The sequence below is a fragment of the Sciurus carolinensis genome, chromosome 6 (genome assembly GCF_902686445.1).
Source record: "Sciurus carolinensis chromosome 6, mSciCar1.2, whole genome shotgun sequence".
NCBI lineage: Eukaryota > Metazoa > Chordata > Mammalia > Rodentia > Sciuridae > Sciurus > Sciurus carolinensis.
The window spans coordinates 125,230,160-125,256,975 of NC_062218.1; the positions used below are offsets into that span (position 1 = coordinate 125,230,160).

At 35.2% G+C, this 26,816-nt stretch overlaps 1 protein-coding gene across 3 annotated transcripts in view; it reads right to left on the minus strand.

Annotated features, from left to right (window-relative positions):
- Kcnn2 (potassium calcium-activated channel subfamily N member 2) overlaps positions 1-26,816 on the minus strand; it is a 444,782-nt gene that overhangs the window by 282,107 nt on the left and 135,859 nt on the right. The gene's annotated exons all lie outside the window — the stretch shown is intronic.

Genomic DNA, 26,816 nt, shown 5'->3' on the forward strand with positions numbered 1-26,816 from the left:
CAATCACTTCTCCTCTAAACTTTGCATTGTCTTACATGTGAGCCTTTGGGGGACACCTCACATCCAAACCAGAACAGTCCATCATTTCTATGTTGGGAGTGCTGAGGGATGTAGTCAGTGTGTCAATTCATAATACTAATTAAATTAGAAGTTTCAAGTATATATTTTGAATGTACTATTTATTAAACCAAGAAGTGCTCAAAAGATATTATAATTTTGGTTTGTAATGTTAGTATTCACAACTTTTTTTTCTAGATCAATGTTTTTAACTACATAGATCACTACCAGCAATGTAGGACTCACAGACATAATCCAACTTGCCACCTGCTTACTATTAGGACCATTGGCTAAAAATTCTTTTATATTTTGAAACAATTTTTAAAAGAAAGAAATAAGTAAAACAGACCATCTGTGTCCTTCAAAGCCTAAAATATTTACTATTTGACCCTTTCCAGAAAAAGTTTTGCTGAACCTGACAGTCTATCTATACATGCCTCCCTAATAAAACTTTTCTCATATTTTTCATAGACTTATTTTCAGAGTAGTTTTACATTCACAGGAAAACTGAGAGGGACATGGTCTTTGGCCCATCATATGCATAGTCTTGCTCATTATCAACACCAAAGTGATAGATTTATTATGATTGATGAACCTACACTGACTCATCATTATCACCCCAGATCCTTAGTTTACATGAGTACTTACTCTTGGTGTGGTACATCCTATGGGTTTGGACAACTGTATAATGACTAGTACCCATCATTACATTATCAAATAATTTCACTGCCTTAAAAATTGTCTGTACTCTGCCTATTCTTTCATCTCTCCCTCAAACCCTGATGATCACTGATCTTTTTAACTCTCCATAGTTTTGTCTTCTACATAATATCACACAGCTGGAATTCTAAGTAGATAGTCTTTTAAAATTGTATTCTTTCATTTAATAATATGCATTTAAGTTTCTTCCATGTCTTTCAATGACTTGATAGATTATTTATGGTGCTGAATAATATTTCATTATCTGTATGTACCACATTATTTACCCATTTACCTACTAAAAGACATCTTGGTTACTTCCAAGTTTTGTAAATTATGAATAAAGTTGCCTAAAAATATTTATCTTCAGGTTTTGTGTGGACATAGTTTTCAACTTCTTTGGTTAAATGCCAAGGAATACAATTGCTGAGTCATATGATAAGACTGTTTGATTTTATAAGAAACCACTAAATTTTCTCCTAAAGTTTCTGAGCCATTTTGCATTCCCAGTAGCAATGAAAGAGCTTGTTATTCCAAGTCTTTGTCACTTTTGGTGTTGTCAGTGTCCTAGATTTTATCCATCCTAATAGATATGCAGTAGTATCTCATTGTTGTTTTAATTTGTATTTCCCTGATGAAATACGATGTGAAGTATTTCAAATGTTTATGTGCCATCTCAGTCTTCATTGGTGAGGTATTGTTCAGGCCTTCTGCCCATTTTCAAATTGGGTTGTTTTCTTACTGCTAAATGTTAAATGGATTTTCTTTTATTTTGAGAACAATCCCTTAAAATGTGTCTTTTGAAAATATTTTCTTCTCATCCATGGCTTATCTTTTTATTCTGAAAGTTTCTTTTGCAGAGCATAAATTTTAAATTTTAATGAAGTATAGCTTATTAGTTCTTCCTTTCATGGAGTGTGCATTTAGTATTGCATCTAAAAAGCTATCAACATATTAAAGATCAGTAAGTTTTCTCCTATGTTATATTCTAAGAGATTTATAGTTCTATGTTTTAAATTTAGATCTGTGACTCATTGTAAGTTAATATTGATAAAAGGTATAAGGTATGTGTTTAGATTCATGTTTTTGCATGTTGCTATCCAATTTTTCCAACATGTTTATTGAAAAGAACATTTTCACTCCTTTGTATTGCCTTTGCTCCTATGTCAAAGATCACTTGACTATATTTACATGTGTCTGTGTCTAGGTTCTTTAGTCTGTTCTATTGATTTGTTTGCTTATTCTTCTGCCAATACTACAGTGACTTCATTACTGTAGCTTTACTTATCCTGAAGTTGGATAATGTTGGTCTTTCAAATTTGTTCTTCTTCAGTATTGTCACAGAACTTTATTATTGTGGAACTTGATTCTCCATATGAAATTCAGAATTGGTTTGGTGAGATCCATAAAACCAGGATCACTAAATCAAGTTGATTGACATTTTAATAATATTGTTTTCCCATTCGTGAATATTTAATATATCCCCATTTATTTAGTTCTTTTTATTTATCAGAGTTTTATAGATTTCCTCATGTAAGTCTTATATATATTATGTTAAGTGTATACCTAATTATTTTATTTATTGGATGTTAATGTAAATGATACTATATTTTTAATTTCAAATTCCATTTATTCATTGATGGTATGTAGGAAAGCAATGGACTTTTGTATATTAATCTCATATGCTGAAGTCCCCCTACAATTGCTCATTTGTTTCAAGAGTTTTTTTGTTTTTGTTTAACTAATTATTTTGGATTTTCTGCATAGATGATCATGTCATCTGTGAACAAATACTATTTTATTTCTTTCGTCACAAACCATACTTATTTTCTATTCTTGTCTTATTGCATCTGCCAGTTTGAAGAGGAGTGGTGAGAGGGAATGAACTTATCTTGTTTCTGATCTTAGCGTGAAAGCTTTGAATATGATGTTAGCTATAGGTTTTTTTTGTAGATATACTTTATTATGTTGAGAAAGTTTCTATTACTAAAGAGTTTTTACTGAGAGTTTTTTCTTTTAAATTGTAGATAGGTATTTCTGTATCTATGGATACCATACCAATTATTTTATTTTAAAAAAATTCTAATTCACATGTTTCAAAACTACACTGAGATACCCTGTTCAAGGGTACACTGGTTTCAGGGACAACATTTTGAGATCTACCAACATGTTTTCTCAAAGTGTTAAAAACAGATTCAAATTAGTTGAGCATCTACATTTCTCACTGAATGTAGAGTGCTGTGCTAATGTCAATTATCTTCTATAGTAGCCTAACCTATATAGTATATGAGTGCAGTTTCCATTCTCAGACGAAAAATGAGAAAATAAGTTATTTTTTGTTTTTCATTTTTTCTCAAATTATTAAAATTCCAAATCTTAAAAAAAAAAGTTCTGGGTGTAGTAGTATAGGACACATGAGAGAAATAGGAAAGTTTTGGTTGGAAAAAAGCAACTTACTATATTAAAAATATTTGAAGACCTTAAAGAGAAGAATCTTAGCTAAAGTAAATTCATCAGACCATACCTAACATTCTTTTAAGTGATATAGGTGAACTATAAACTTTGCATTAATTTTTTAAAAAATTACATTTATCCCTGAGAAGAATTTAGATAACAAAAAATGTTTCTAAATAGGTGGTGTATTCCTAGTACTTATTTATCTTAATCATATTCTAGATACTAAAATAGCTGAAAGTTTTTGGCCCAAGTAGGAACATGCAAAGGCAAACTTTCTAACAAAAAGGTACAAAAATACCTTCCAAAATTATTTACAGAGTTAGTTTCCAAATAACATAAAGGCTCCAGTGACCTGCAGTTAGGGATGAGAGAACAATCCATTCTTGCCCCCTCACCTCTGCCCAGAAGTAGAGGACCCAGGACATATCATGCAGAAACATGCACAAGAAATTTTAATGTACAGAGAGAGTGACTCAAGTCAAAGGGAAGTCTGACTTTTAACAGTTTTGTGTCTTGGCTTCTGAACTGATTTGTTGATTTAACTGTAGTAAGAAGACTGGGCTATTTTTCAAAGCCAGGAGAGACACATGGTCTCTTCCTGTCCCAGAGTGTTAGTCCATAATCATGCTGAAAGGGTTTTGTGTTATTGAGCATAAGGAATATGTTTCACAATGAAGAAAAGCAACTCTCTCTTGCTATTCCTTATCTAGTGATCAGTTTCTTTCTCCCAGTTGAATATAAAGTACATTTTCCACTTTAAAATCACCCTTTAGAAATTTTGTTCTTATTCACTGTGGCAGGGAAGATAAAAAGTGATTATAGTGTCTATCCTGAGCATCGGCTCCTGGTTACAGCTGACAAGTCTATATCCTGGTAGGAATAAAATCTTAAATGATTGCTATCTTTCTGGCTTTCTATACAATACAAAGACAAACTGTGAAACAAGTCCTTTTGAAAAATGGAAATATTTCATTAAGTCTACCCAAGTTATACTTTTGGCAAAGCAAAATCTGTCACTGAACCAGAACATTCCTCTTCTTTCTTAAGCCCTTGGTTATGCGGAGGTGATAAGTAAATGTTTCGTCTGATCTTGGTTCCAGATGAATAATACCCATATTATTCATTTGGAACCGAACATACCATCTGCTTCTTGTTACCAAAACTGTGTGGCTGTGACATAAATGTTAGTTGTTGATGGTTTTGCTAAATTATTCTTTTTGTGAACATGAAGGTTGCTTTTAGAATTTTCCCTCAGAGAAAGTGGTTGTTGTTACAACACTGGAGAACTGAAAGGCACTCAGGTTATAGCCTCACCTTGTCCAAATCACAAGTGCTGATTTTGATGCCATTAATCCATTTTCATTACCTCACTCTTTGAGGAGCCCTGAAGAGCAGAGTGATGAGCAGGGTCAGAAGCAGCAGGAACTATGTGGACTCTGTCATTTCTCTGAGCATCAGTGTTACTAGATTCTGTCCATATCATGGTCAACTTTCTATTCTTCTTATTTCCTACACTGATGGTATTTGTGACTTTGAAATGCCTGTACTTTTTTTGAGTATTTGCTCTGTATCAAGAGTTAATATTTCTGGCTGGATCAGAATTTGGCTTTGGCTTCAGATATTACTGATTTTTTTGGTTTGTTTTTTATTATTTCCTAAGGCAAATGTGGACAACGTATGGCCCACAGGCCAAATCCAGACCATCATCGACTTTTGTAAACCAAATTTTCCTGGAACATGATCACATTCTCTTTTTACACATTCTGTCTGTGACTGTTTTCAGGCTGCAATAGCAGATCTGAGTAACTGCAAGAGAGACTGCGTGGCATAGAAAGTTTCAAATATTTACTAAGTACCCTTTGCAAGAAATGTTTGTTGAACAGTGATGGGGGTTCTGACACTATTGGCTTAGGAAGTTCTCATACTCTCTGTATCTTCCGTTAGCTCAGCTTTCTAATCTGGAAACTGGATCAGCAACAGAACCTGTCTCATAAGGTTCTTGTGAGAATGAAATTAGATAAACTATGAGAAATGCTTAGCACAGGGACTGGGTAAATACTCCATAAAAGTTAGCACTGTTAAGACTTGCAGTCTTATTTGAAGCTATCAGTTTTAACTCTTTCTTGCAGAGCAGTTCAGTACAAAGAACAAGAGCCTCGAAGGTGGACCCAATGTATACGGTATGGCTACTACCTGTGCTGTCTTAAGAAGCTATTGTACTTCCATTTCATTTTCTCTATTCTGAGAATAATGAAAATTACTGTGGAGACAAAAGAAAATCCTTAAAACTTTCAGAGAATAATAAGACCAACAGCAATAATAAGACAAATGATATACAACAGATGAAAGATCACAACAGCAGTAAACCCAACAACTGCTGGGAGCTAAAATGAGATGAAATGCATTCAAGATTTGAAGAAAATGGATTTTCAACCAGCATTCTGTGCTTAGTTGAACTATTAACTAAAAGTGAGGGTAAAACATTTTAAAGATACAAATTATAAATCATAAAAATAAATCAAAATCTCCCCCAAACTATTTCTTGCCAATTAATTTGAGAACATGCTTAATACAGAAAAAAAGAAAAAAAGTAAACTGAGAAAGAAAGCAATGTATTGGCTGGAGGAATTCTGAGAAGATGAGTTGCAGTACAGATTTTAAATCTCCTAGAGTTCCCCCTAAAGAAAGAACAAATAGGATAAAAACCCATGGACATCATCTGCACCAAATCTTAGTGATAATGTATCACCTGATGTCATGAAATATGAGTGGGTGGAAAGATGAGGAGATCCACTGAAATGGGAAGATCTGAATAGAATCAACAGTGGAGACAAAGGAATTCCTGATAGCTCTGAGAGCAGAGGACTGAAACAATAAGAAGTTTTCAGTTCTAAAATTAGTAATCTTTTCTTCTTTCCCCTCTGCCCAGAGTCTAATTTAAGGTGGTTACCCTTTAACCACCCAGACTATCTCAAAGGGAATTATTAGATACACACTACTTTTTGTAAACGTATCCAATTCTCCACCATTATTAATTGGTTGTATCAATATCTACATTGTTAGAACATGTAGACTTTGTATATACTATTATGAGGACATGATATTTGTATATACTATTATGAGGACATGATTCAGAGGTCATCTAAATCATGGAAAGTTTTGAGAGTGAAAGGATCTGCTAGCAACTAGGCCAAGACCAAAGGTATCAACTGGAACCCACTGGAAAATTGGATCATGTATTGGATCATCTCCTTTACAACAACTGTTTAGTATTACTAGAAAAGGTAAACATACACTTAATCGTTATCACTTATCCTTATAACCGATACCCCTCCAGTCATTTTGGTCTTCTGAAGCCTATTATCTAACGGATTTTGCAAGAACTACTCATGAGAGCTGGGGAGATAGCTCAGTTGGTAAAGTGCTTCCCTTACAAGCATAAGGCCCTGGGTTTGATACCCAGCACTGCAAAAAGAACTGCTTATGAAAGTAACATGCCTTCTGTCTTTGCATGTGTGTGTCTGTTCCTCTCAGGCTTCATTCTAGGAGTTCAAGTAGACAGAAGTAAAGTGTTATTCATATTTTTTTTAATTAAAAGTTACATAATGTTAGATTCACCCATTTAAAGTATATAATTAATTACTAATATATTCACAAGGTTTTTCAACTCTCACCACAATCAACTTTAAAACATTTCATTGCCATGAAAAGGAACTCCAAACAGGTACAGTGGCTCACTGTAATTCCAGCTGTTCAGGAGGCTGAAACAGGAGGGCAGCAAGTTCAAAGTCAACCTCAGCAACTGATCAAGCAATTTAGCAAGACCCTGTCTCAAAATAAAAAAAATAAAAAAGGAGTTGGGGATATGGTTCAGTGGTTAAGTGTCCCTGGGTTCAATGCCCTGGTACCAAAAAAAAAAAAAAAAAAAAAAAAGGAACTCCATCCCCAATAATATCACTACCCCATTACCTCCTAACCCCTCCAGCCCTGGGCAGACACTAATTTACTTTCTGTCTCCAAACATTTACTTATTATGGGCATTTTATATGAACGGAATTATGTACTATTTAGTCTTTTGTGTCTGGTTTCTTTGAGCATACTGTTTTCAAGATTTGGCAGTATTATGGCATGTATCAATATTCCCCTCTTTTAATAGGATAAATAATATTCCATTATATAGTTAGGATAAATTAAACAAGATTAATATTTGAACAGAAATAAGAACTTCCAAAATTTTTAAAATAGTTCTACTATACTTTTTCTTCATTAGCATTATCACTAATATAATTATCATACTAAGTAAAAGATATATATTTAAAAACCTAATGAATACATATTATATTAATGTAAGATTTATTTCATATCTTAATGTAAGGTATTTTATATTTCATTTAATATAAAATTAATGCTTAATACTTTTTAATAAAAAATTGACATTAAATTAAAATTAATTGAATTAAAAATTCAACATGAAACCCAAATGAAATCAATATGGAGGAGTAAAGGGCCCCGATAGCTGTCAGAAAATGTATAAAAGTGTAAAAATAGTTCATCGAATTCTCTTCTGTCTCCATAGAAAATAACATTCTGAATAAAGTCATCTTTTAATGTCCCAATTATCTTTTTTTGTAGGAGGGATCTAATCCAGGAGTGCTTTACCACTGAACTATATCCCTACCCCTTTTTATTTCTTATTTTGAGATAGGTGACTCACTAAGTTGCTGAAGCTGGTTCAAATTTGGGGTTCCCCTGACTCAGCCTCCCAAGTTGCTGGGATTACAAGCTTGGACCTTTGCACCTGGAAGTGCCAATTTTCTTAACACCTTAATCATTCCAGTTTTGCCAAAGCAAAAGTTCCTTGCATTTGGTGAACAAAGCATGGAGCTGCTAGGTGTCTACGTGAGAAACCATTAAAGCTCTTGAGGTCAAGGGTAGGCTAGAGCAATAGTAACCGCATCAATTCTGATAACTGAGGCATAAAATATTCACTTCTTTGTGCTTCTTACTATCCCTAAAAACTATAATTTGGTTTGTGGGTATTCAGATAACTTCTCTAGAATTTAAATTTAAAATATTACTTTAGCTTTTATAGATTCACTTTTTCACTTTGGTTATAGGAATAAAGTTCGCTGAAGTCAATTATAGTCACAAAGGTATGTACATACATAAAGAAAAATGCTATACTGTGATTCTTACTAGTGTAAAGGTTAGCTTGCTATAAAGATCAATTTGACAAGCTTTTGTATGCAGTCAGTTTTCATTACTCATAATAGTTACGCTCTAGAAAATTGCTTTGAATACTGAATTAGCAGATACTGAAGCATTACTTGCAGCAGGGAATATAGGTTTTGGTTCCTACAAGCCTCTGGTTATAACATTTTCCTTAATTGATCAATTCATACCTTGTGTTATATGTGTTTCTTTTAAAGGTCTTTATTTAATACATGTCACTGACTTCCTATGTTGAACTAGCACTGCAAGTCATACCTAAATGAAGCTTGGCCAACACATGCGTTTTCTCTGTGAGGCTTATCACACAGCCTTCTTGTGCTTTGGAACACTAGAGAGCACTTCAGCACTGTCTGGAGGTCATGTTAGATATAGGAAATATCCAACAAAGAGCACACAAATGTAAGTAAGTATAATTACTCTTCAAACAATTGAAACTTCAAGAAGCTTCATAAGTGCTCCATCACCATTTCCTCAGAAACCTTTTCTGCTATTCTTACAATGCTTTTCCCCAGTTTTCTTAGGTTTAATTATATGTCCTATTCATAAACATGGAAGAAAACAGGGTTCCGCAAGCCCACTGGAATTTAGGTGCCAACTTTTGTGTTTGTATTCAAATTTGCTTTCCTTAGGGAAGAGATCCATGGATTTCATTGTATTTTCAAAGGAGGTCTAGGACCAATGAAAAGACCTTTCTGAAGGAGGGACTGTATAGAGGGAAAAGAGGGGTGGGAGGGGTGGGGGGGGAGGGAAAAAATAACAGAATGAATCAACCAACATTACCATATGTAAATTTATGATTACACAAACGGTATGCCTTTACTCCATGTACAAACAGAGAAACAACATGTATCCCATTTGTTTACAATAAAAAAAAAAAAAGACCTTTCAAAGGAGGTGAGGAGTGAGGACAAAAGAAACGAAAGTCCAGGAATTAGCAAGATTTAAGGAACTACCAGAGGAAGGGGGAAGAGTGAAGGATACCCTAGGAGGAACTCAACGCAGTGGTGACCCTGAAGTCAAGGTGGCATGGAAGTCCTTAACAGCAGAAGTCATCAACACTGTGTCAAGTAGCGCGAAGGTTAAGAAACACAGCCGTTCAAGAGGTCAGTGTAGCTCAGGCGAGAATATTCTTGGTGGAGTGGTGAGGGAGGGGAGAAAAAAAGAAAAAAAAAAAAAAAAAAAGAAAGGAAGGAAGTTCATGAATGAAAGATAGGATAATAGTTGAGAGAACATGTTGAAAGCTCATGTGAATACTCTGAGGATAATAGGGGGAAAGGAAGAGAGCTGGTGAAGCAGTCAGACAAGAATACACTCCAGGCATCTGCTCTGAGTCAGGTACTCTGCAGAGTGTTGAAATGGAACAGTTTTGAAAACACACAGATACTTGCCCATGTGTAGGTTTTAGGCTAAGTGCTGCTTTGCAAGCCTGGATTGCCTTAGAATCCCCTGGGGAATTTTTGAAATTAGGATCTGAGCTTCAGCCTGACAAATTCTGACTTCATTGGCCAAAGGTGGGGCCTGAGCATCAGTTTTGTGAGAGCATCCCAAGTCATTCTTACATGTGCAGGATTGAGTCACTGTTCTGGAGATGGATGGGTTCATCAATATACATCGGAGCCCTGTAGCAGATTTGGCCTCGGACAACATCCCTGTCCATCTCAGCAGGAGTAAAAGATGTCAGCATAGAATTTAAGGAAATTACTGCCCTGTGCTTTTTATGAAGCTAAATCGTCTGTTGAGAGTAAGGAGTAAAGAAACTTAAGAAAGGGGTGAGAGTCTGAACTGATTACAATAGTGACTGGAAGATGGAATTGACATAGATATACTGTCAATCAGCTTAGAGGACTCAGAAGAACCTGGAGCTTGAAACTGTAGCAACAATGATTTGCATTTATTCTTGATTTTCTGTCAGCATGAGAAAAAATGTGTGTCTTATCTTACCAAGAAAACTATTAATTTAGTCTTATTTTAATTTTAATTCTGCAGTCCATGGTGTGATGCTGCTAATGCTAGTATGTAAAGACTCAATAAACAACATAAAAAGAAGTAGAATCTAGCCCTTCTCCCATCACGGAGCATTCCAAAAGTGATATTTAGTTCTGACATGTGCTGCCTACATAACAGCCTCTTCTAGGCTTTAGATATAATTAAGTCACTTGTGACTGAGATGAGACTTTTAGTTCAATGACTGAATTTGCTGTCACCTTGAGTCTCTGTGATGAGACATTCCCATTCTTTTCTCACAAGTGTCCCGGCATATAAAGGGTTGGGCTGGACAACTTTGTGTATTGGGTATCACTGGTAAGAGGAATCCCATTTAAGAAAGAGTTTGATATTTTCTTTTCTAAAACTGCCCTCAGGAGGTACCCATAAGCAGACTTAATGTGCCTGAAAGTCATTCCAAGACAGATGCAGTGTATTAGAAATGCTCCTGATTGCCTTTCTTTCAAGGACAAGAAAAACTTAGCATAATGATTTAAAAAAAAGATAAAGGATTGGCCATCCCTCAAAGAAGATATAAAATATTTAGGATGCTGAGAAGCAAGCAAAACACATCTACTACCAATTTACTGTCTTTCTGCAAATATCATACAACAGGTAGGGTTACAGAAAGTTAGCCAACAATGAATGGCCAAAGAAAATACATGTGCAATGACCAGAATTATGGAATTTTCTCAGTGATACTGTTCTCTACTCTTTCTTGTACAAAAGGGAAGACTGTGTCATATAAAAGGTAAAACTGCGTCCAAGGCACAGTTTATTCATCAACAAAAATACATTGGGCACCTATTTTATCTAGACAAACTGTGAAAGGGAAAGGAAATGAACAACATGAGGTTCTCCATAGGTTTAGAGAGGAGTTATCATGAAAGGGTGCCTCACAGTGGATTATATACAGATATATAATCCACCTCTCTGTCTATACAGAGAGGTGGGGGGAGACCCCCATACCTCCTCCACACATACATAAGTTATTGGGAAATGACTATTTAGTTCTATTTAGCATCTTAACTATCCTACTTCCAAAAAATATAACAATAAATCTGCCTTTTTCACATCCTCTCCTATCTGATTGACTTGGATAATTTAAAAATGACTAGCAGTATCATTACTTATGATTTTTAGTAACCCACAGAGAGCAGTTAGGGACCTGGACATTTTAACTCTTTTCATGAAATTTAATTATTCACTCAATTTGGATTAAAATAAGCCCCTGTTGATTCATTTTTGGGGGGTTTTCTTCCAAAAAATCTTCTGAAAGTTCTTTATGCTGGCAGTATGTTCTGCTGAATATTTCATTTACATTTGTCCTGATTCTACTGTTTTGCTTTCCTATACCACCTATGGTGACTAAGGCTTATTTGTTAAAATTTGCACTTCTATTCTTTTTTATAGGTTATTTAATACTGCATAATAAGGCAATTAGGCCACAACCCAATGCACTCTAAGCAGCATGGGAATGATCCAAAAAAGACAAAATAAAGTTAATGTAACATAAAAATGACTGCACAGCATATTAAAGAAATAAGATTACTTATAAATACTTTACTGTCATTAGGATCCACTGGAAAGTAGTCCAGCAAATTTAACATCCTTAGGGTCTTTCACACAGTGTAATTTTACCAGAATATTTGTAAATAACTTTTTAATATATTTTTAAAGATGGAACCTCAAGTTTTAAATGTCATTAATGTGTTGCATGTCTTTTAATCTCTTTGTGTTGCACAGCTATTACAATTTAGTTAATTTGACCTATCACAATAGATGGTGTTTAACCAAGACAAAAGAGAGACCTATGAATAAAAAGGATAAAACTGAAAAATTCTCTCAATGATTTTGTCTTCATCTAAGTTTCTTTTTTCTTGTGTGCATTAGCTAGCTGAGAGATTTGGTGTCCCTAGTTCTCTTCATTAGCCAAGCATTCAGCATAACATTTGCAAAGTGAGTCTTCTATGCCAGAATTGCTTGCTGTGACCTCCTCTCCTATTCAGTTTTGGAAATTATATTAATAAGGATATGGTACATTATTCTATGGTAACAAATTGCCCCCAAATCTCAGTGGATTAACACAACAAAATATGTCTCTCTGCCTCTAAACTTGTTCAGCCCAGAGCCCTGTCACAGGTACTTAGTTTTTAGAGGCTCCACCATAATGTATCAATGCTGCTTCATGAAAAGTGGCCACAGAGTATGCTAGGGGTACACAAGGAGCATAGAACATGGAGAACTCTTTCTTTCATTTTCACTTCTGTGTGCTTGGCAGGGAATCTAGAAAACCCAGGAAGAAGAAAAGGGATGGAGAACCTCAAACATTATCTATATGTCAGGGGATGCTATTTCTCCAGGTAGGCAGCACAATGAGCTAGATTTTAAGACAAGAGATCAGTTTGGTTTTGGAAAAATCACTTGGTTTTTCTGGGTATGAATCTAAAAAAATGAGAAATTTAGAAGAGATTGTGGGAAGAGAAACATCAGGCCCTAAGAATCTTGTCCTGTCACATAAGGGTCAGTGGGCTGTAGATGGTGAGATTTAATATGTTGTAAGAACTAAATTTTGTCACTGAACAAAAGTCATCTAATATTAAAATAGAATGAGGCATTAACTACAAAGGGCCAAAAATTTAAAACTGTTCTCCTTCCCCAATTCACCACTCTGAGCATCTTCCACAAGCAAAATAACCTTAAGTAACAGGGCAATTACACAATGGCTTTCCTTCTTGTTAAACTGAGATTCTTACGTTTTATAAGAAGATGATAGTAGAGTTTTGTGCCAATAAGAGCCCACTGAAAATAAACAGGAAAGGCAAATAACATCTCTTTTGATAAATAACTTCTAATGTTTATGAATTTTAATGCTAGGCATAAGCCAGTACCCTTCAATATTTTGGGGCTAAAACTGAATATCATAGAGTAAATACAAAGAACTCACAGTGACAAGATGATTTTATGGAACTCTCAAGGTGAATGGGACTAGGGACTCTATTATACACTTTCCCTCTGGGTTAGGTTTCTATCCCCAACTGCGATGATCATTGCCATTGCATGGGTATGGAGAAAGTGTTATACTGAAAACGTTTGGAATTAATAAGAAAGACTAAGAAAGTTGTTTTACTTTGAGAGTTTACTACATAATTAGGAATACTTATTTCTCTGAAGCTGAGTTAGCTTGGGCATTACTTGACCCTTATGGCATGGGTAAAGCTCTGTGTTCAATGAAATCAGTTCTATCAAGCAAATGATTTCCACCTTAATTTGAATGCTATCAGGATCATAAAGGCCATGAATATTTAAGGAAAATATAAGTGGTTAATGACTACAATTACAAAACTGCATGCTGTATATGGATTGAAGGTGATTCCTTAGCTTTAGCCTAAAATCCAGGTAAGAACTAGAAATCAGTATTGGTTCAGCCTGAAACTCAATAGCACAGTAATACACAATGCACATGCATACCAAAGAATGTGATGGTCTGCCTGAATACAGTTCCAAGATTCTGTCCCCAAAGAGCTGAGGAAAGTTTGTAGAGGGTATATACCAAGAATACAGAGGAGTCAGAGGAGATTAAACTGCCCTGTTGCTAAAGACTTTTTTCAGATTCAAACACAGCACAAATTTCAAGGAAGCCATCTGTGTTAATGGACTACACAAGAAATGGCAGACAAAGATGCTACTGGCAAGAAACTATTGAATATACCCTCTACAATTCAATTAGACATTGTAGCAGTGAAATTAGCTCTTTCATCTGCTTATAAGAATAAATAAAGTAAACTAAAAGTGAGGAAAGAAATATAAGGCAGCAAAAAAAAAAAAACAAACAAAAAAGCATTGCATTTCATAATCTTAAAAAAGACGAGGAGGAGGAGGAGGAGGGAAAAAAAAGAAGTGAAGAGGAAGGCAAGACTTGGGGAATAAAACAGTAAAAGTATTGGCAGCTCTTTCCCCCCAAAAAACAACACCTTAACTGAAGAAAATATTGTTTTAAAAATGATCAATAATCATTTATAGTCTCTGAAAATTTTCTTAAATGCATACATCAAAGTGGGAGAACATTCACTCAAAAAAAGCTACTAAGTCTCTTCTTGATTTAAATCTCTTCTTGAGCCATGACCCTGTCATTATACCCACTTTCCAGCTCCTGAGAAGGCTACCCTAGACAGGTTCAGTTAAGAAAATTGGCACTTCCTGTCCCTCCAGCTTCCTGTTTCAAGCTATATTTCACCCTAGGAGGAAAAGGCTGCTAGTGTTTCTTGCCCTGCCCCTCTTCTGCTTCCCAGCCCCCTGTCATAGAGAGAACAGCTGATAGAAGATCAATGAGGAAACAGAAAATTTGAACCATTCTATAAATCAACCAGAACTTAACAAATATCCCTAGAACACTCTATTAAGCCACCATAGAATACCCATTCTTCTCAAGTACACAAGGGATATTCCTCAATATGCTAAGCCATCCAAGTCTGAAGATATTTAAGGTAACTGAAATAATAGAAAGTATGCTTTCAGACACCATGGGAATTAAACCAGAGATCAGTTACTGAAGGAAATTAACAAATATCTGAAAATTAATCATACTAGTAACCAATTGATTTCAAAGAAGATATTGTAAGAGATATTAGAAAATATTTTGCAATGAGTAAAAATTAAAAAGAAGACATTATCACAAATTTATGGGATGCAGCTAAATCAGTGCTCACAGTAAAATTTATAAATGTAAACGTCTCTATTAAAAATGAAGCTATCAATCAATGACCTCACCTTCTATCTTAAAGAACCAGAAAAAATAAGAGAAAAATATAAACATAAAGCAAGCAGAAGGAAGAAATCAAGGTCAATTAAAGCAGAACTATGTAAAAGAGTATAAGAACACAATGGAGAATATCCATACAACTCAGAATTGGTTCTTTAAAAAGAACAAAATTGACACCAGAATCAAGTAGGAAGCATCCCTGTGATTGCACAGCTGGTTTAACATCCAGAATTCCACTGCAGTAATACAGTCTACCACTAGGTTAAAAGGCAAGAAGTAGACAAACTTCACAATAGAGCAAGAGGTGAACTTGGACAGAGTTTAATACTCATTCATGATAAAAACACTTAACAAAGGAAAAATAGAAGGAAATCTGACCTGATGAAGGACATCTACAAAAACCTACAACTGACACCATATTAATGAAGAATTAATAAATGCTTGCTTTCCTGCTAAAATTAGGAACAATACAAAGATATCTATTCTCATTATCACATTTCAAGATAGTACTAGAGGTTTCATCATAATAGTTAGGTAATGAAAATAAATAAATAAAAGACATGCAGACCAGAAAGGAAAAAGTAAAACTATGTCTATTCACAGATGAGACTTTTTTATTTGGAAAATTCTAAGTAATATACTATGACTCTATCAGAATAAATATTCAGGAAGGTTCTAGAGTAAAAGATAAATATACAAAATAAGGAAAATTTGAAAATTAAAAATTAAGAAAAGCATCCCAATTATAATAACATAAAAAGAATAAAGTACTTTGGTACAAATTTTATAAAACAAGTTCAAAATAACTTTAAAACTATAAAAATTATTAAAATAAATTTTAAATATCTAAGTAAGTGGAAAGATACTCTATGTTCACAGAAAACAAAATACTGTTGAATTAACAACACTCCTTGAATTAATCTATAGGTTTGATCAATCAGTACTAAAAATCTAAGAGTACATAGGAACAATAATTAATACAACTCAGCACTAGTGTAAAGTTAGATTTATAGATCAATGAATTCAAATTCAGTGTCCAAAAATATTTATGCTCAACTGGTTCTATAGACGGGAATCAAGATAACTGATGAGAAAAGAATATTCTTCCCAATGAAGTGTGCTAAGAGAACCCAAGAACTACATACAAAACAATTAAATTGGACCCCTTCCTCACCCCATGCACAAAAGTAATTTAAAAATTTGATCAGAGACCTAACTGTAGGAGGTAAAATTATTAAAGTCTTGAAAGAAAACATAGTAAATCAACATTACTGTGGTTAGGCAATAGTTTCTTAGATGTACAAAGAAAAATATTGATATATTAGGATTACACACATCAAAATTAAAAATGTTTGTGCCACAAATAATGGCAATAAGAAAAGACAATCCATTGACTAGGAGAAAATATTTTTAAAGGATGTATCTGATAAAATATGTTCATTCAGAATATGTAAAGAACCCTTATAACTCAATAATAAAAAGAAAACCCATTTAAAATTAGGCAAATAATATAAACATACATTTCTCAAAAACAGACTAATAGCCATTTTTGCACATGAAACAACATTCAACATCATTAGTCAACAGAGAAATGCAAATTAAAACTACAAAGAAGTACTACTTCAGTTGTTAGGGTGGTGATAATAAAAAACGACATTCAGGGTTGGTAAGAATGTGGAGAAACTGGAATGCTTGTATAATACTGGAGAGAATGTAAAATGATGCCATCCTTTCGGTTAATAGTTTATTAATTCCTCAAATGACTAAACAGAGAATTACTAGAAGACCCAAACCGTCTACTCCTAGGCAGTGAACCAAGAGAAATGAAAACATATGCTTACCCAGAAACTTGTACATGAGTTCTCAGAGCAGTATTATGCACACAAACTAAAATGTGGAAAGAACTGGAATTACCATCAACAGATAAATGGATAAAGGAAGTGCAGTATATTCATACGATGTAGTATTATTTGATTGTAAAACAAATAAAGTATTAGTATATGCTATAACATAGATGAAACTCGAAAACATTATGCCAAGAGAAAGAAGCCAGCTACAGAAGGCCACATATTGCATGATTTGACTTATATGAAACTTTCAGAATAGACCTCTTCAGAAACAGGAAGTAAATCAGTAGTTGCCCGAGCAGGGCAAGGAAGATGGAAAGGAATGACTGCTAATGGATATGTGTTTCTTTTAGGAGGGAAGAAAATGTTCTGAAAGTATACTATAGTGATGGTTGCACAACCTCAATAAGAAACCAAAAAACACTGACTTGTACACTATAAACCTGTAGACTGTTCAGCATGTGAATGCTATCTCAATAGAGCAGTTTAAAATTTAAGTAGGAAATAAAGATTCACAAACATACAGCACTCATCCCTAAAAAAATCATCACATTTCTGTGTTTCTAGAGCTTTAATTGCAGGATGGGGCAGATCTGAAACAGAAAGGCCAGTTGTTGAAGAGGGAATTAAGTTTTCAACATTCAGGAACTGATGCAACTATAATGGAATAAACTCACTTTCCTTCATTGCAGACAATAACAAATCAAAAATCCTTGACAGCAGCATACATTTCTGAAAAAAAAAATTTCTTGTCTACAGTTTCCATTTGGAAGAACCTCAACCTATTTTATATAACTCTTTTTAATCAGCCTAGGGAAGCTGTCATGAGGAATCTAAAGAGCCCTAGCTGACAGGATCATCTTGTTAGCCTGGAACCATGTCCTTTGTCTGAAGGTGTGGACTCTTGGGATGGGCAAAGGGGTGGGTTGAGAACTTTGGGGCAAGAGAAAACAAAGATAAACATAAAGGAGTGGGCTTAGGTACTAAGAGTCTCTGTATTCAGAATGTGTCCTACATAACCTGTTTCTGTTCACCCAGGGACAAATCGTGTTATAGCAAAACGTGAAAGCATTATTGGAACAAAACAAATCCAATTCCTTCTTCCAGGGAATCAAAGACCAGATACTGAACTGAGATGGAGTGCAGAATCTTAAAATGGGGTCTAGTTATGCAGGAGAGACATTTGGAGAACTGAATGAAGGTAAGCAATCCAAAATAGGGTTGCCAGATAAGATAGGTCACCCAGTTAATCTGAATTTCAGAAAAACAACATTTTTTTAAAGTATAAGTATATCTCAAATATGGAGCCCATTGTTATTTGCTAAATTTGTATCTTTATTTGTTTTTATCATTCCTAACTGCTGCAACTCTAATCCAATGGGTAAAGTTAGTTAATGAAAAATTAGAACAATGAGTTGGTAATAAAAAGAGTTGGGCAGAGAGGGAGACTTTCCAAGTGACAGAGATTGGAATGCAAGACCAGAAGAGGAGGGCTGGGGCCAAGTCTAGAGATCACACAGAAACAGCTTTGTAGAGCTTTTTATTTTATAGCTGAGTTTTGTAGGCTCATTAATGAAATATATATACTCTGGGAAAATACAGGATGATTTTAGTATTTTACATTTCATATATCATGACATAAACATTTACTAACCTCCCTGAGTCACATGAAGAACATTCTCTGACTAACTTAATTCTATGCATAATAGTTCCAAGAACTTGTTTCCTTCAGGAACTCCCAGATGATGACATTTTTGATGGGTCTTTCAGAAGCATATGGTACAAAATTTCTACTCCTGAAGATTCCAAGTCATCTCTGATCCAGTTCCTGCATAAAATCTTCTTCAATGAAGCAGAAGATAGTTGGTACTTTCCTCTCCAGTTGAAGTTCTCAAGAATAGCAGAAGAAAAGAAAAAGCTAATGTTGTCCATATATACAGTGAGCAGTCCCTAAGAACTTGGAGATAAGAATAGGAGGTAAAACTTACCTTCAGATTTGACGATGAAATAAAATCCTTCCATGATAAACAAAAGCTAAAAGAATTTACAAAAAGAAGTCCAGCATTGCAGAACATTCTCAGCAAAATATCCATGAGGAAGAGATAAAAAACAACGATGTAAATCAGCAAAGGGAGGAACTTCCCTAAAGGAGCAACCAAATAAAGGAAAAATCAAGTCGTGTCAAAAAAAAAAAAAAAAATGAGCCAAATGAGTGGGAATACAAATCTTATCTCAATAATAACTCTGAATGTTAATGACCTGAACTCATCAATCAAAAGACATAGATTAGCAGATTGGATTAAAAAGAAAGATCCAACAATATGTTGCCTGCAAGAGACTCACCTCATAGAAAGAGATACCCATAGACTAAAGGTGAAAGGATGGGGAAAAACATACCATACACATGGACACAGCAAAAAAGTCGAAGTATCCATTCTCATATCAGATAATGTGAACTTCAAGCCAAAGTTAGTCAGAAGGGATAAAGAAGGACATTCCATACTGCTTAAAGGAAGCATAAATCAGCAATATATAACAATCATAAATATCTATGCCCCGAACAGTGGCTCATCCATATATGTCAAATAAATCCTACTCAATGCCAGAAATCAAATAGACCACAACACAATAATACTAGGTGATTTTAACACACCTCTCTCACCACTGGACAGATACTCCAAACAAAAATTGAACAAAGAAACCAAAGATCTCAAAAACGCAATCAATAATTTAGACTTAGACATTTATAGAATATACCATCCAACAAAAGCAAATACACTTTCTTCTCAGCAGCACATGGATCCTTCTCTAAAATAGACCATATATTATGCCACAAAGCTACTATTATCAAATACAAGAAGATAAAGATAATACCTTGTATTCTATCAGATCATAATGGATTGAAATTAGAAATAAATAACAGAGTAAAAAACAGAAACTACTCCAACATCTGGAGATTAAATAACACCCTATTGTAGGATGAATGGATAACAGAAGACATTAGGAAGGAAATTTAAAAATTCTTAGAGGTAAATGAGAACAAAGAAATAACATATCAAAATCTCTGGGACACTATGAAAGCAGTTCTTGGAGGAAAATTTATTTCATGGGGCGCATTCAATAAAAGAAGAAAAAAATCAACAAATAAACGAGCTAACAGGGCTCAAAGTCCTAGAAAAAGAAGAACAGACCAACACCAAAAGTAGTAGAAGACAGGAAATAGTTAAAATCAGAGCTGAAATCATCGAAATTGAAACAAAAGAAACAATAGAAAAAACTGACAAAATAAATAGTTGGTTCTTTGAAAAAATAAACAAAATTGATAAACCCTTAGCCACACTAACACAGAGAAGGAGAGAGAAAACCCAAATTAATGAAATTCGGAATGAACAAGGAAATATCACAACAGACATGATTGAAATACAAAACATAATAAGAAGCTATTTTGAAAATCTATACTCCAACAAAATAGAAAATCTCGAAGACATCAACAGGTTTCTAGAGACATATTAATTACTTAAACTGAACCAGGAGGACATACACAATTTAAATAGATCAATTTCAAGTAATGAAATAGAAGAAGTCATTAAAAGTCTACCAACAAAGAAAAGTCCGGGACCAGATGGGTTCTCAGCCGAGTTATACAAAACCTTTAAAGAAGAGCTCATTCCAATACTTTCAAAGTATTTCATGAAATAGAAGAGGAGGGAACCCTCCCAAACTCATTCTATGAAGCCAATATCACCCTGATATACTAAACCAGACAGAGACACATCGAGGAAAGAAAATTTCAGATCAATATCCTTAATGAACATTGATGCAAAAATTCTCAACAAAATCTTAGCAAATCAGCATACAAAAATGTATTAAAAAGATAGTGCACCACGATCAAGTGGGTTTTATCTCAGGGATGCAAGGTTGGTTCAACATTCAGAAATCAATAAATGTAATTCACCATATCAACAGACTTCAAGTCAAGAATCACATGATTATTTCAATAGATGCAGAAAAAGCATTTGATAAAATACAACCTCCCTTCATGCTCAAAACACTGGAAAAAATAAGGATAGTGGGAACATTCCTTAACATTGTAAAGGTCATCTATGCTAAGCCCATGGCCATATCATTCTAAATGGTGAAAAACTGAAAGCATTCCCCCTAAAAACTGGAACAAGGCAGGGATGCCCTCTTTCACCACTTCTATTCAACATTGTCCTCGAAACTCTAGCCAGAGCAATTAGGCAGACCAAAGAAATTAAAGGGATACGAATAGGAAAAGAAGAACTCAAACTATCTCTTTTTGCTGATGACATGATTATATATTTAGAGGAACCAGGAAATTCCACCAGAAAACTTTTAGAACTCATAAGTGAATTCAGTAAAGTAGCAGGATATAAGATTAATGTTCATAAACTCAATGCATTTTTATACATAAGTGATGAATCTTCAGAAAGAGAAGTCAGGAAATCTACCCCATTCACAATAGCTTCAAAAAAATAAAATACTTGGGAATCAATCTCACAAAAGAGCTGAAAGACCTCTACAATGAGATACAGAACACTAAAGAAAGAAATTAAAGAAAACCTGAGAAGATGGAAAGATCTCCCATGTTCTTGGATAGGCAGAATAATATTGTCAAAATGGTCATACTACCAAAAGTGCTATACAGATTCAATGCAATTCCAATTAAAATCCCAATGATGTACCTTACAGAAATAGAGCAAGCAATCATGAAATTCATCTGGAAGAATAAGAAACCCAGAATAGCTAAAGCAATCCTTAGCAGGAAGAGTGAAGCAGGAGTATCGCAATACCAGACCTTCAACTATACTACAAAGCAATAGTAACAAAAACGACATGGTATTGGCACCAAAATAGACAGGTAGATCAATGGTACAGAATAGAGGACATGGACACAAACCCAAATAAATACAATTTTCTCATATTAAACGAAGGGGCCGAAAATATGCAATGGAGAAAAGATAGCCTCTTCAACAAATGGTGCTGGGAAAACTGGAAATCCATATGCAACAGAATGAAACTAAACCCCTATCTCTCACCCTGCACAAAAATCAACTCAAAATGGATCAAGGACCTCAGAGTCAGACCAGAGACCCTGAATCTTATAGAAGAAAAAGTAGGTCCAAACCTTCAACTTGTTGGTTTAGGATCAGACTTCCTTAACAGGACTCCCATAGCACAAGAAATAAAAGCAAGAATCAACAACTGGGATAGATTCAAACTAAAAAGCTTTCTCTCAGCAAAGGAAACTATCAGCAATGTGAAGAGAGAGCCTACAGAGTGGGAGAAAATCTTTGCCACTCATACTTCAGATAGAGTGCTAATTTCCAGAATATATAAAGAACTCAAAAAACTCTACACCAAGAATGCAAATAACCCAATCAACAAATGGGCTAAGGAAATGAATAGACACTTCACAGAAGAAGATCTACAAGCAATCAACAAACATATGAAAAAAAGTTCAACATCTTTAGTAATAAGAGAAATGCAAATCAAAACTACCCTAAGATTCCATCTCACCCCAATTAGAATGGCAATTATCAAGAATACAAGCAACAATATGTGTTGGCGTGGATGTGGGGAAGAAGGTACACTCATACATTGTTGGTGGGTTTGCAAATTAATGTAGCCACTCTGAAAAGCAGTGTGGAGATTCCTTAGAAAACTTGGAATGGACCCACCATTTGACCCAGCTATCCCACTCCTTGGCCTATTCCCAAAGGACTTAAAATCAGCATACTACAGAGATACAGCTAGAACAACGTTCAGAGCTGCTCAATTCACAATAGCCAGATTGTGGAATCAACCTAGATGCCCTCAATTTATGAATGGATAAAGAAATTGTGGTATATATACACCATGGAATATTACTCAGCCATAAAGAATAATAAAATTATGGCCTTTGTAGGCAAATGGATGCAGTTGGAGAATATCATTCTAAGTGAGATAAACCAATCTCAAAAAAACCAAAGGACGAATGATTTCACTGATAATCGTATGATGACATATATAGGGGGTGGGAAGGGGGCAAGAATGGAGGAAGGAGGGACTCTATAGAGGGATCGGGGGGAAGGGTGGAGGAAATAACAGAATGAATCAAAAACTATTACGCTGGGTAAATGTATAATTACACAAATGGTATGCCTCTACTTCATGTACAAACAGAGAAACAAGATGTATCCCATTTGTTTACAATAAAAATGAATTAAAAAAAAAGAATAGGAGGTGCCCTCAATTAAACTAGCAGAGTTCACCTTAATTCAATGTGATTTGTCATTGCTGGAGTAAAACAAAATGTGGCTTGTAATATGTCACTGAAGCATTTGAGCAGTTAAAAATATAAATAAGGAAAGTGGGTAAGACCTCAAGGAGAGAGACATGGAATATGAGGATCATTTGGTAATAGGAACATGACAGGATTCAAAGAACATGGAGGATTGAGTAAATAAACTCAGAAGGAAAGTTTGGTAATGTCCATCAGAGCAAGGGGCTCAAGAAACACAGCTTAGCTAAGCAGACAGAGACATTAAGATCTGCTGGTGAGTATATATCTCTCTGTGAGCCTTGCAAATAAGGTGGAAATGGGCTGGTCAGCCAAGAGCCTACATCCTGGCTTGTGTTCATTAGCCCTGGAACATATGGGACTGGTTTCTGAGTGATGGTGCACAGCTCAAGGGATGCTTCCAAGCTGGGCATGGTGGCACACTCCTGTAATCCCAGTGCCCCAGGAGACTGAGGTAGGAGGATCACAATTTCAAAGCCAGCCTGAGCAAAAGCAATGCAGTAAGCAACTCAGTGAGACCCTGTCTCTAAATAAAATACAAAATAGGGCTGGGGATGTGGCTCAATGTTTGAGTGCCCCTGAGTTCAATCCCTAGTACCCACCCCCTCAAATAAAGGGGACGCTTCCAGTCCAGTGAGCCATCTGGGCAGCCTTTCCAATGCTGTGAACCAGGTTCGTTGCACAACTTCTTTACACAGAAACACAGAGCTCCCAGGTCAAAATTATTCCCCAAGTTCACTTGAGATGGCCTTTCTGTTGCACTCCTAATCACCTGCAAACCCCCTGCTATTCTGGTTAGCAACATGTGCAGTGTGGATTTCCCCGTAGCTCCAGATCTAGAGCTAACATTCCCACGTTCTGACCGCAGCACTGGCATTGGCACAGACCATCCGCAGCCCCATCTCTGTTTCATTTGTAAATGCTCATGACCTAAATTGTAATCGTTTTTTAAAAATTAAATGAAGCACTCTTTCCATATACCTACATGACATCAAAGCTTCCCTCCAGTTGTAAGCGGACCTCTTACTTGTGAATGGCTTTTGTCAAAGACTACAGAGTTGCAAGAGTAGAGCATCAGAGAAGAGTTAGACAAGTGTCTTTGATTTCAAAGCTCAAGTTCCCCAGTTATTGAAGGCAGATGCCGTGAAACATAAACAAGGTAGGGAAGGCTTTGGACGAAAGAACAAATACCTCTTAAGCAACAGATTGCTGCTGCCAGGTTGGCAAAACATCCTTAACAGCAGCTTCCAAGTCCTTCTAACTCTTGATTTTCACCCTTCGCCCAAACTCTGAAGGTTTATGGACATTTATGCCTTATGCACATCACTGGAAAATAAAGTTCAAATTTACCAATTATTCTCACAATAACAGTAACAATAATAATGTTAATTACTAACAGCTAGCGAGCCTTTACAGTGAGGCAGATACTCTATCATGTTCTTTATATCTTGACAGGTTCATACTCAAATACCTCAGTATGTTTAGAGCACTTCTCTATAATCTCCACAAAGACGGTGCTCTTAGCTCTGTGATCTCATCCTAAAATATTCTAATAGTCTTCTTTGACTCAGTACTCTTAGGTTCCATGAGCATGGAGGAGTTATGGAGTATTGTAGTTTGTTTACTTATCATCCTTTTCTAATCAGTTTCCATCAAAATCTTTGCAAGTATGGAAAAGTACTATTCACTCTGTGTCTTTGGTAGCCTTTCTTTCTCTCACTTTATGTCAATTCCTATTAAATACTCCAAATTTATAAATGAATAAAGACAGCAATATCTTTATAAATCTTTGTCACATTTGTCACTGAGAAGTACCAAATTATAACATTTAATCACATTTAGTTTTGTTATAAAAGATAATACTGAATACACAGTCGATACTGTATATTGTAGATACAGAATTCAGAGTATTCTATGTAGATAAAAGAAGCTGCCACATATGGTTTTAAAATTTCTTACATATGCCTATCATTTTAAAAACACATATAAACAAATGCACCACTTTTTATATTTATCGACGTGTGTACCTCTACAACTTTCTTCTGTTCACTCACTGTTATTTTAGGACTGTATCTATGCTGAGTCATATAGGTTAAGTTTATTAATTTAAAGTATGTACAGCATTCCAACATATGAATATGCCACAACTTATTTATCTATTCATTAGTTTGATTCCTATTGGGATATTAAGGTTACTTTCAGTTTGGGGCTCTTACAAGCCCAGCAGCAGTGAAGATACACAAGAATTTCTCTTACGTAACTGAAGACGCAGGAGAATTTCTCCTGTTTCTATCTAGAAGTATTGCTGGATCATGAGACACAGACCTCTCCACCTTGTTCAGTGAGCATTAACTAACTTAATACGGTAAAGGATCAGCAACGCTTGTGAAGCAGCTGGAGCCTGACCAACATTCAAGGTCTGGTGGCTATGGATAGTTTATAGTGTGATGAAGTTAAATAATCAATCTTTTGTTTTTTCACCTTCTTTTAGAGACACCCCTCCTTTCTATCGTGTCTTAAAGATATTCTACCTTTTCTTTCTCTTCTGTTAAGTGTTTGAACTTCTACTTTTCCCTTTGGGATCCTTAACTGATCTGCAATTTATTTTTGGTTTATTCTGTGAGGTAAGATGCTAACTTTTTAATATGGATGAACATTTGTCCCGACACCATCTTATCCCCAAATGACTGGCAATGCTATCTTGATCACATTCCAAGATCCTATGTATGTGTTGCTGTCGTCCTGGGCTCTCTGTTCTGTACCATTGGATTTAGTCTTTAGATCCTTAATCTCTCTGAACCTGTTTCAGTTATAAAATCATATTCACTTCATAAGTTCCTGTGAGCATTAGATGAACTAATATGCAAAGTGCTTAGAATAGCGTGCCTGGTCTGAGGTAAGGAAAATGTATATATGATCAAGGTTAATTTTCTGAAGTAACTTGATTAAACCCTAGGGCACCCAGGCATTTGGTCAGACATTATTCTGAATGTGTCTGTGAGGGTGTTCCTGGATGAAATTCACAAATTTCAATTTGAATCAGTAGACAAGGGAGAGTAAATTGTATTCCCTTCTGAGGGTGGGCCTCCTCCAATCAGCTGAAGACTTGAATAGAACAAAAAGGTAGAGTAAGAGGGACTTCTTCCCACCTGTTTAAGTTCAGATATCAGTCATCTCCTATGTACAAACTGAAACTTACACCATCAGCTCCCTTGGTTCTTAAGGCTTCAGACACAGATTGGTTTTCCAAATCTTCAGTTTAGAGAGTACAGATCCCAGAAATTCATGCGAGCCTATTCTTTACAACACATCTTCATACACACACGCCCTATTGGTTCTATTTTACTGGAGAATCTAATACAGTTACTGTCATTACCTGTCTATCCATTTTGCCAGGATAACCTGTGCCAAGAACTAGAGTTTATATTATTTCTAAATTTCTGAAAGGAGTTGTTCATGCTTTTAAAAAATTTCT